Genomic DNA, 12,208 nt, shown 5'->3' on the forward strand with positions numbered 1-12,208 from the left:
ATGAAAGCAACACAGACAACACAGACAATGACAGTCGAATAGAACGATTCAGCTTGCTATATGTGTCCTCTTTTATCGGCTCCTACTCTTTCTTTCTTTTTTTTCACACTTATTGTTTTATTTTCTTCAATATTTTTTTTCAACCAGGAGCACAAGAGAATGAACCACAAAAATTTTCACAGCAATTAGATGTAATCTCTTGTCTATAGAAAAACAAGTAGATGCTCCGATAATTGGATTGGAAATTGTTTGCTCAAAAAATCAATTTTCTAGGGCAAATTTTGGAATTTTAATTTTTTTCAAACTGACTCGTCAGTCACCAATGGAAGGAAGATTTTCTGTAGATGTCTGTGAAAAAAAGTTTGCACAATTTCGAGTCTGTATGCAAAAGTTATGACAGTTTTATGGATGGATCATCAAATCAGGATACCAAGAGGAGTTACGGTTAGGGTTTGATGGATAGGATAGCAACGGATCTATGGATCAATGAATTAATGAATGAAACAAATCTAAACTAGCAACCAAACTCAACCTAGGACACAAATTCAACACCACGGACTCTGAAACTAAATTATGCAAAAGGCTAAGGCGAGGGTTCTAGAATAGGGAAAACAAAAGGTGAAGTCGAAGCGACAACTAGGGCTGATTGTGGACTATGGGACGAAAGCGAAAACAAGGATGGTGGAAGTGCAAACCTGACGGTATACCTGAGCCTCTGATACCACTTAATGGGGATGTGGGTTCCTAATTTTCTGTCGGTTTCTGGAGAACTATTGTTGTGTTTGGAGAGCGACACACCGATCCGGCTTCCGATCAACAAGATCCGACCCTGCAATCGTAGCACCACAACTCCTCTGGTTATCAACCGTGTCACAATCCGATTGACCTCGTCATGAAAGCTAATCCCTGCAAGCGCAACAAAGAACACAAGCAAGAACTCGAAAGAATGTAACTCAATTAAAGTGACTCTACAGATAAATAATTAATCTCACAAGTTGGGGTCTCACAAACCGATCTAGCGGCGAACTATTTTTGACAGAATAATCTAAGCAAAACCTAAACCCTAACAAGGGTGTGGTGGCTGCTAATAAACTCTGTAGGGTCGTGCAAGACCCCCTGGACGCGCCCCTTATGGGCTCCAACTCGATATAAGGCCCAAAGACCGAAAGATGGCGTCAAAGCGCCGGGACAGAAACTGGACGTCAACTTCCTCGGATGATTCCCGTCAACTCTGGATGAATTTGGGCCTGAAACGGTGCCATTGGAAGCGACTTGAAATTATCTTTCCAGCCATATAAAGAACGTCCAAATCCAACTCCGTTTGCGACCTGGGCGTCCGTTTTAGTACTGACTGCTCTTGGACTCCGAATCAGACTCGAAGCTGAATCGGTTTGGGCCTCCACCTTGGCTGGGGCGCCCTTGCTGGTCTCCTAAGGTGGTGGCCAAGGGGAAGGACATCCTTGGCCGTCTTTGAAGTTCTCTCCACATGTTTGAGACATTCTCCAACATGGGTCTGGCTCCCATGTGTGGATTGTACCTACAAGCAAATAATGACATGTACATGTGGAACCAAGTGAATTGTATATGAAATTATTATGCAAATGTAAGAACGAACTCACCTTATAATCAATATTCATATCCGAAGGTGTCATGTCCTCATTAGATGCACCGTCAACCTGGGACTATCTATGCAACTCGACTCAGAACTTGCCAACAAGTGATGAACATACCAACTAAGAAGAGCTCATAAAGCAAAAAATCTACTGCATCTAAGGGTTTGGCGAAGCGGCCGACATGAAAAGTAGATGTGCTGAATGTAAAGGTTTTGGTTTGGATGTGGTTGCTCAACATTTACAAATGCCGGAGGTCTGCTATTTATAACCTAAACCTAGACCTTGTTGCCGATATGGCGAGATTTGACTTGAAATACAAGAAAACAAACTTTCATAAACAAACAACTTAACCCTACGAGATGCTCAGGAGTTCTGGTATGGGTTCTTCTCTTGTTCTCTTGTGTAAGTCTCGAGCATTTGTAATAGATTTAAACTATGGTTACCGATATATGCATGATTTATATTTTGAGTTATCAAACATATGTTTCATGATCTAGTTGCGTTATCGCCTTGTGCTTGCGATGGTTAACAGATTAGCTTTAGAACTCTGGCAACTGTCAGACCTGGGGAAGCAGGACTGCTCACCAGGACAGAATATTCTAGAGTAGGAAATAGTACATGGCAATGCCCTATCTCTTTTGTACCTACCCGAATAGGAGTAGAACTAGTCGACGGTTCCGGAAACTAGCCGAACCCCTCGGACTAGGATCCTAACAGAACTCGACTAGGATTTCCATATAATCCTATTCCCCCAAACCTTACAAGGGCGAGTATGGACCCCTCCAAAACATCGAACAATACCTGAAGGAATACAAACCACCACACAAGACGTAGGGCATTACGCTCCGGCAGCCTGAACTTGTCTAAATCCTTGTGTTCCTTGCACCATCGTGTTCTGATCTCGGCGAGTCCCTACTCATAACCACTCTCCTCGGGATACCCCTCGGAGAACCCGACAGTAAAACACCGACAGCAACTGCTCTAGTATTTGTATGTTTGCTCTAGTATGATGTATGTCCATCCAGAGGGTGGAGCTCCGCGAGGGATACAAGAGTATGGTTTACTAATGTAGACGTGGTGTCTAGATTAGTCAAGTGTTGCTGGATATCGCCATTTCCCAGGGTTTGTAGGAGTAGCCGGCAGGTGGTGACAGTCCTGTCCGTACCCAGTAATCCTCCACGTTCAGATTGGGGGTATGAGGTCCATAAAGAGCCATATGGTTAGGTCGGGTTTCTTCCATCTAGCTAGTAAGTGTCTCCCTGTTATACCAGTTTAATCTGTTGTCAATTTAACCATAAGATAGCATAGATATAGCGAGCCTGGTACATAAGACTCGAGCTACCAACTTCTTCCTATCTCCTTGCCATTATAATATATAGAACTGAGTGTAAACTTGTGTGTCACACTACCTCCTATGCTATCATTTATCTTACCCCTCTTTATGCAATTGAATATCCAATCTAGATCACTTCATTAACTAGCCTATGTACTTTCAACCGCCGCATTCTATGCGGAAGTATAAATAACACCCCGGTATACTCCTGGGTAAAATGCTACAACGATATTCCATTCGCTTGCAGATTTATTCGTGGTTCATGAATTACCTACCACCCCCTTAGCGTCTGCCGGCATCATCGCTAGCGATCCACGGTGGCGTTGGTAGGCGCCAACACTAGGGTCACATAATTTGATTAAGCTCAAAGCAACAACAAGGCACATATGTATCAAGTTTGTATCATGCAGATCAACATACGGCTTTGGTAGGAGAAACACTGTAGCTCGACGATTACTGTAGCTTTAGCACAGTGTTCCCCAAAGATAGTCCCACATTGGAAACCATAGATGAACTAGACCAAGCTTAAAAGCCTGAACCTAGGAAGCTGTTAACTCCGGTTTGAATCTTTTGTGTGAAGCGAGAACCAAAGCGCAAGAGCCGAACGCAGGCCAGGATGCCCTTAGAGCTCGTGTGCTAGGGTATTGGCCGCTAGCGGGCCCATCCGTTCTGGCCCCTTGCTCCCACTTCAATCTGGTAGTGGGTTGGGTTGAGCCCGGTTTTAGTGGGCTGGTTTTGCCATTTGGGCTTAATTGGTTTGGTGTCTAGTGGGTCGACACGTCTAGTGGGCTGGTTTGGTTCGAGTTTTCCGTTTTACTAATTTGGTTCAGTGTGTTTCGGTGGAAAACCTAATCCTGTGCCACTCCCGTCGCTGCGCCGCCGGGGCCGGAGGGCTCGTGCTTGCACCCATCTTGCTGGTGCCGCAGCTCCCTCAGAACTGGGGCCGCTGCCGCCGTGGCTCGTGCGCCCGCATCTCCGTCTATTCGACGTTGTCACCTACACGACCTTCTTCGCGCTCCTTTCCTTGGTTACGAGAAGAGCACCGGCAAGAACCCCGCGGCCAATCTCAAGGCTCTGCTTGGTGTATGTTCTCTGTGCCTTTCCTTTGTTGTTTGCTCATGTAATATATTTTCTGCTAGGTACTGCAATCCACTTTTCCATCCATCTCCATTGCTAGTTCCAAATTAGATGAAGAAGCTCACGGTTGATTTTCATGGAGCAGTGATTAGTGATTACCTTTGTCCTCGTAAGCTGTTTGGACATTCCAATCCTGTATTCCATTGATAAAAAGATCGATCTGGTTGGGGTGTTCATCAACTACTTTTTTTATGTTTCTTTCATTACTTCTAACCTTGCATCTTTTTTAGTCATTTCTTCATCTTCTGGGCAAGTCTGTTCAACTTGCATTGCATGCTCTTAAATATGGAACACCTTAAGTCTGTGTATAGTACAACCTGGATATTCAAATGAGGGATATTAACTGCATTAGCACACATTGATACAAAACTGGAGGGAAGGAAGCTTTAGAATTTCTTTTGCAGCTATCCTAGTGTACAAACATACCCATTGAGGAAGAAACTCTGGCTGTTCTTATGACCTGTGTCTTCTTGCATTTCTCCTTGCCGTTTTGTACCTCATGCTTACAGCATGCACACAGAAACCTCTAAAGGATGCAAGGCATTTCCACTATGACATAAAATTTGTCATAACCTGTTTAAACTACGCAAATATTACTATCTTTGCACACAAAATTACTGGTATACTTGTGGCACTGTTCCTAGTTATGTTTCAGTCCATTATTTTGAGTTAAATGCTTCTGTTATGCCTTGCTGTCCAGATTCTGTTATATCCATATTATTTTGTTTAGTGCCTATCATTACTATTTATACAACTAAACATGTCGTCCAACGCTTCTGAGAGTTCAAGTCATGGTTCTATAGAGGTATTCACAAGCCAAACACCGCGTCGTACAAGGTCTAATGTTTGGGAACACTTCGAGCCAAATCTTGTGAAAGTGGGGGGGTGAACTAAAGGCTATTTGCAAGTACTGTGGAATACATATAAGCACAAAATCAGGCACAAGCAGTTTAAGAGGTCACACTGCAAATGCTTGCCCAGCAATCCCTACTCCTATCAGACAGAAATTTTAGGCCACCCTCAGCAAGCAACCATCATCGGAGCTTCCTTTTGTATTTGACCCACAACTTTGCCGTAAAGAGATGATTAAGTATATCATACATGCTGAGATTCCATTTCTGAAATTTGAAAACCCTTACCTCCAACCATGGCTAAGGACCGTGCAACCAACTTTTAAAGTTAGGGGTCGTCAAACAATTCGTGATGACTGCTTGAAGAAATATGTAGAGATGAAAAGGGAGCTTCAAGCTGAACTTCAGAGTTTGGATTCTCACTTTTGCTTGACATTTGATATTTGGACATCGTCACAGGACTTAGGATACATGGTTGTCACTGCACACTACATTGATGCAGAGTTCAAGAAAAAGATTATTTGGTTCAAAGAACTAGAGTATCCTAATTCAGGCTATGCAATTGAAGAAGAACTGCTGAGATGTCTAACAGATTGGGAAATAAGAGAGAAGATCTTTACCTTGACTCAAGACAATGCTAGCAACAACCACTACTACAAAAACTGATTAACCGAGGCACTTTAAAAAGGCATCGGAGACAGGCACATTAAATAACCGCCTCGGTTAATGCTTGGCTGTTATTTTCTATTAACCAAGGTGGTTACGAGATCCGCCTCGCAAAATTGATTAACTGAGGCGGTCAATATAAAAATAACCATCTCGGTTAATACTTCTATTTTCAGAGACGGTACTCTTATAGTGGTCCGCCTCGATTAATAGACCAGGCCCAAATCCGGCCCATACGAGCCTAGTTACATAGAAGGACTATATAACAACCACAAACCCTAATTCTAACACTCAATCTCTCTCTCTCTCCGCGCGCCTCTCCCTCCCCTGCACCCGACGCCCTCCCCCTCCCCTCTCCCTCCCTCCCTGCAACCAGTGGCGCCCCTCTCCCTCCCTCCCTCCATCCCTCCCTGCCGGCAGCGCGGACCCGGCGCGCGGGGCCCGCCCCCCCCCGGCGGCGGCACCCACCTCCCTCTCTTTCTCCCTACTGGCAGCGCGGACGCGGCGCGCGGGAGGAGGCCCGCCCCTCCTCACCGGCGGCGGAGGCGCGTGGGATCCGGGGGCGCGCCCCCCATGCGGCGGCGGCATGCGGGATCCGGGGGCTCGACCCCCGAGCAGCGGATTCGGGGGCAGCGGCAGCGCGTGGGAGCTCCGGCGGCGGCCCCCCGCCGGTGGATCCGGGGGTGGGTCTCGGCGCCGCGCTCCCCCGCCGGCGGATCCGGGGCAGCGGCATGATGGGCTCAGTGGGCTTTCTTTTTTTAGATTTTTTATTTGATTTACCGAGGCGGGCAGCAAAACCGCCTCGGTTAATGCTTCATTAACCGTGACGGAAGCTCCGCGGTGGTTGCGCTGCCCGCCTCAGAAAAGGCTTTTTGCCCGCCTCGGAAAAGGCTTTTTGTAGTAGTGAACACGACTGCATGTGAGTTGTTGTAACAGATTGCAAGCATGATCTTATGTTTGGCGGAGAACATCTACATGTTAGATGTTGTGACCACATACTTAACATATTGGTTCAAGATGGGATGAAGATAATACATTCCGCAATCAAAATGATAGGTGAGCTATTAAAGCACATTGACTCATCGCCGTCAAGACTCCAAGCATTCAATTCAATTGCAAATGGAAAGGGAGTAGCCTCAAAAGCTGGAGTTTATCTTGATGTTCCAACCAGATGGAACTCCACCTATAAAATGATTAGAGAAGCATCAGATTACAGTCATGGTTAATGGGGCAATAATCGAGTAAAAAAATTAAAAAAAAACAAAAGCCTACCAAGCCCATCTGGGCCCACCGAGCCCATCACGAACTCACCGCCGTCATCCACCGCTGCGTCTGCCGTCCGCCACCGCCGCGGATTTGCCGTCTGTCCCCGCCGCCGCTAGTGAGGGGAGCCGCCGGGGAGGGGCGCCACCACCGGGGAGGGGAGCCACCGCGGGCTGCGGGTGCCGCTACGAGCTCCGGCCGCCGCCAGGGTGGGGAGCCGCCGCGGTCTCCGGGCGCCGCTGGGGAGGGGAGCCGCCGAGGAGGGGCACCATCGCGGGGGAGGAGAGCCGCCGGGAAGGAGCGCCATCACCGGGGACGGGAGCCGCCGCGGGCTCCGGGCGCCGCCGGGGAGGGGAGCCGCTAGGGAGGGGCGCCATCGCGGGGGAGGGGAGTCGCTGGGAAGGGCACCATCGCTGGGGAGGGGAGCCGCCGCGGGCTGTGGGCGCCGCTAGGGAGGGGAGCCTCCGCCCGCGGGATCTGGGAAGGGCGCAGCCGTTGGTCTGGGAGAGAAGGTAGAGAGGAAAGAGTGAGGGGAGGAAAACCCTAAGTCCGGGTTATGTACTACGAGTGACATATCGGGCCGAGATGGGCTGTTGGGCTCTGAGATGGGCCACTGTTATTCGAAGCGGGCCTTGTAGGTTGTCTGCCTCGGTTAATGTATTAACCGAGGTGTTTACGTTAGAAAAACCGTCTCGGTTAATGTCTATTAACCGAGGCGGACATTTTATACGTGACCGCCTCGGTTAATCAATTTTGCGAGGCGGTTTTCTAAAACGGCCTCGGTTAATCAAATGTGACCGCCTCAGTTAATGCTGGCTATTAACCAAGGCGGTTTTTTTTCATGCCCCACCTTCGAGCTCATTTTTTAGTGCCTCGCAAAATAGAATTTTGTAGTAGTGTACGAAACTCGACCAAACCGTAGGGAAACTGAAAAAAAATCAGAATTCGAAAACGCGCCCAGGTAAGACCCTGTTTAGTTCCCACCCCATAAACGCAAAAACGCAAAATTTTGCGAAAGAATCTTACTAATTTGAAGTACTAAATGAAGTTTATTTACAAAATTTTTTGCATGGATGGGCTATAAATCGCGAGACGAATCTAATGAGACTACTTAATCCATAATTTGCAACAATGATGCTACAGTAATCATTCGCTAATTATTAATTAATCATGGATTAATTAGCATCATTAGATTCATCTCGCGATTTACAACCCATCTGTGCAAAAAGTTTTGTAAATAGACTTTATTTAGTACTACAAATTAGAGAGATTCTATCGCAAATTTTTTTTTGCGTTTACAGGCCCAACGAACTAAACACGGCCTAAAACTGCATCCCCGGTCAAAAATCAGAATTCGAAAACGCGCACTCTCTCTCTCTCTCTTCTCTCTCCCACCAGTTCACATTATCTTCTCCATTTTCTCCTCTCAGATCCAGAGTTCCAGACTGAGAGCTCGGGTGGGCGGCGGCGGCGGCGATTGTGGCTCCGGCGAGGCGGCAGAGCGGAAGCTGAGGCTCCAGCTAGCTCCCGTGCGCGGCGTCGTGCCGGGCGCAGTGGAGTGGATCCACGTTGGCTGCAGCTCAGGTGAGCTCGTGCAGGGGCGGCGCGCCGGCCGCTGTCGGCCACTATCCAAATCCACCCACGCCGTCGCATCCCAAGTGCCAAAATCACCGGCACCTGTGAAGGTACAAGACAGCGATGCTGCTCCTGACCCCTCCCTCCATGTTATAGATCTCACCTCTTTTACTCCCTGCTGTGAAGACAGATCGACGGTCCCTGATCCAGATCTTGAGCTAACGCCAACAAGGTATTTTAATCCAACTAATTTGTTTTCGATTTCAATTCCATCTCTAGACTGTTTTCGATTTCTTTGCCATGGAGTTCGTGATGCAGAACAGTAGCTGCAGATATGTTGCGGATGAACATGTGCCATGGATACTAGGCATGTCATCACTCTGTGTTCTGAAACAGGTTCGTTGCATCTTGCATGTTAACCCTGCTTCCCCTTCACAGCTTTTTTTCAATTTTCCTTCGGGATTTCAAGATCCAAAGTGCATCATTAACTCAGTTGTGTGTCTATTGATTCTTCTCAATGTTTTCTTTATGCAGAAGATGAAGCGGCGCGTCGTCGTCGTGAAAAAATTGCAATATTAGAATTGCAAACACTGACCACTCAGGAAATTGCAACTCCCAATGAATGACATGATGGGACCATCTGGGCATATGAAATAGGGGGCTAATGACAAAACTGCAGAGGTCAATGTTTGCGGTTCCATTTTTACAAATTTCTCGGTCGTCGTTCAGGTGCGCGATAGGAGTTGCAGAAGAAGGATCGCAATTCTGAATGGGGAGCAACGAGCTCTATTCAAGTTGATTGATGTCTTTTCTTTTTCCTGTGTAACTAGAGCCAACAGATGTATGAGTTGCGCATATGAATCTTGTTGTGTACTCTCATGCCAATTAAGTAGATTTTCTTCTTGAAATTTGATCATCGTTTCTAAATGTGAATAGTAGAAACAACATCTGTGTGAAAGAAATAATAAATAGCAACAATCATTATATATATTTTCTTTCCCTACGGCACTAGATTATAATGGTAGGGGAAGTATCTTCACAGCTAGGATAGTAACAGCCATGTCACCACTTCCCCTAGAAACTCAATTCCTAGGGAAAGATCGATTCCCTACGGTATTCTAGAGAAACGTAGGGTTCCCGATTTCGTTCCCTAGAAAATGTTTCCTACCAAAATCTCAGGGAATAGTTTCCCTACGGTATTCAAGGCTTTCCCTAGGATTTTTCAACCAAGGGAAATCGAGGATTCCAGTAGTGAAGCAAAGCAGCGAAGTTTCCAGTTCTTTCAGCTATGGCTCGGGACTTCCTTGCAATTCCTCTTAGCACTTAGTCATCCGAATCTGCTTTCAGTTTAGGGGGAAGGATTCTTGGAGACCATAGAAACTCACTATCTCCGGAAATGCTTGAGGCCCTTGTATGCGGGAAAGTTTGGTTATATAAGACCAAATATCCTGAACTCTGTTCTGATGGTGAAGGTATGACATCGCTGCATCTATTTTTGACTACTTCCCTGTTGTTACTACTATTCAGAGTTGTTGGTTACTTGCTTGTTTTTTTTGCCTGATCAATGTTTACTCTTTTACTGTTTGCAGGTCCTGAGCAAGAGTAAAAGTGTCGCCTCACTGAAGACGTGAAAATGTGAGCAGCCAACAAGTTTGAGGGTGTCCAATGCAGGTCCTAAGCAAGAGTAAAAGCATTATGTGATCTTCTGATGTGGAACGGAAGCACAACGTGGCATTGTGCTGAATCTGCAATCTTGGAAAGACCACAAATTTCATATTATAGGGTGTGTTCTATTGTATGCCCTATTATCGATGTGTGTGTTGTCTTCCTGATTTTTTTTACTATTTTTTGGACACCCACCTGAAGCGCATCTACTCCTTAAGACGATAAATTATTGCTTATTTTGAGTGGATGAACACTGAATTACTCATAGGTTTCCGGCAACCCAAGTTAATATCTGTGTAATGATGTCTATGGGATCGATGTGGGCCGGTTTGGTTTGGGTTCAAGGATATGCCACAGTCCGGTTTGGTTTGGTCCTGGAAGTTGGTGGTTTGGGGTGGTGTAGAGTGCGACAACGATAGCAGTAAAGCGGTTTGGCTCAGTTGTGGGCCAAGTTCCCGGACCATTACCAGATTGACGCGGTTTTTTTATTTTTATATTTTTTATTTCCGTTTTTTATAAAAATATTTTTTCGATTTGGAAAATTACAGAAATATACCCCGGTCGCCCCGCTGCCGGGCGGCCGGGACCTGGCCGCCCGGCAGCCGGGCGGCAGGGGCTTTTCCGCAAAAAAAAGAAGAAAAAAATTGCAGACAGGTCCCTGGGGCCGGCCGCCCGGCAGCTGGGCGGCCGGCTCTCCCACCCTTATATAAGGGTTGGCTGGTCCCCCACCCCTCATTTGCATCACTACAATTCCAGAACCCAAGAAAGAGAGAGGGAGGGAGAGAGGCGAAGCCCTGCCGGATTTTCGAGCCGGCGACTGCAGGTAACCAAAATTCTTCTACGCTTTACAAATAGCATGATTGTGTGTCCAGATATGTCGAGCAATTATTTTTGTTGTAATTATTTTTGTTGAAACAGTAGATTAGCAATCAATTTAAAGCCCTTCTTTCTATAATTCGAGGGAATTCTATAATTATTTTTGTTAGAACAACTTCCATTGAGTCTCTGCACCTATCCTTTTCCTTTGGGTTCTAGTTTGAGAACCACTTGTTTTTTTCAAAAAAGGGATTTGGCTCAGGATTGCCCATTTTTCATTCCAGGGTTTCTCTGAATTTGGAAGTTATCACTTAGCAGGTTTCCGTACCAAGGCTCAATACAATCAAGTCCGTAGCGTCTACCGATTTCGCCATATCCCCATTTTCATTTTCTATCATGATTCTGTGTCCAGATATGTCGAGCAAGCTTCGTTTTCAAGTTCATTATGGTGACAGATATATTTCTCATGATGCGTATAGAGTAGATCTATCAGCTTTTGAACGAAGAGAGTGCGGAATAGATAAACCCTTAGAGAGGAGTTTTGGTTCCATACGCAAATGGCTTCACGAGATATTCAATGTGAATCCAAAGACTCATTTCCTAACCGTTCAGACTGTGACAAATTGGGGAACTGAAGGGGATTTCTGGGAGTTGATGCTTATAGCAAACACCGAAGAATGGCGGACTTACATGCAAGCAGCTCTTGACCGCGGGTGGCCTCTTGCAATGCTAATTCAGATTCACCAGAAGGCAGCCCATTTCGGTGAAGGATCAACAACTACATCATCTCATATGAACCAAGCAGTGGAACAAGAAAATGAAGATCAGAACATGGATGTCACAGAACCTGAGCCGCAAGGTATAGCTGATCAGGTAGGAGAAAAAGAAGATCAGAACGTGCATGTCATTCAACCTGAGCCGCAAGGTTTAGCTGATGAGGGTGAGCGGATACCTGAAATTGTGGAAGTTGTACATAATGAAGACCAAGAGGCTCGAATGATGGAAGAATGTGGGGACTCATCAGACGATGAGGACTACCCATTGCTAGGTGAATGGAGAGGCAAGGGTTTTGGAAATCTAGTGATACAGGATATTAGGAGTAATGAGTACGAATACAGAGAGAATGAGGTTATGCAGGGGGCAAAGTATCCTAGCATTGAAGCTGTGAAAGATGCTGTGAAGCTTTGGGCTATATCGTTGAGGAAGGAATTCAGAGTTGTGAAGTCTAGCAGCAAAGAATATGAGGTGAAGTGTGTCAATGGCGATTGTACATGGCGAGTACATGCCTA

At 46.2% G+C, this 12,208-nt stretch overlaps 1 long non-coding RNA gene across 2 annotated transcripts; it reads left to right on the forward strand.

Annotated features, from left to right (window-relative positions):
• The first annotated feature begins 8,217 nt into the window (after positions 1-8,217).
• LOC120644188 lies at positions 8,218-10,297 on the forward strand. Of its 2 annotated transcripts, none has more exons than XR_005663492.1 (4): positions 8,218-8,548; positions 8,625-8,834; positions 8,973-9,910; positions 10,028-10,297. It is a non-coding gene; the product is annotated as an uncharacterized LOC120644188 (long non-coding RNA). The 2 variants fall into 2 exon arrangements; XR_005663491.1 differs by having other exon boundaries at positions 8,629-8,834.
• The last annotated feature ends 1,911 nt before the right edge of the window (positions 10,298-12,208 follow it).

This window comes from Panicum virgatum, chromosome 8K, assembly GCF_016808335.1.
Source record: "Panicum virgatum strain AP13 chromosome 8K, P.virgatum_v5, whole genome shotgun sequence".
NCBI lineage: Eukaryota > Viridiplantae > Streptophyta > Magnoliopsida > Poales > Poaceae > Panicum > Panicum virgatum.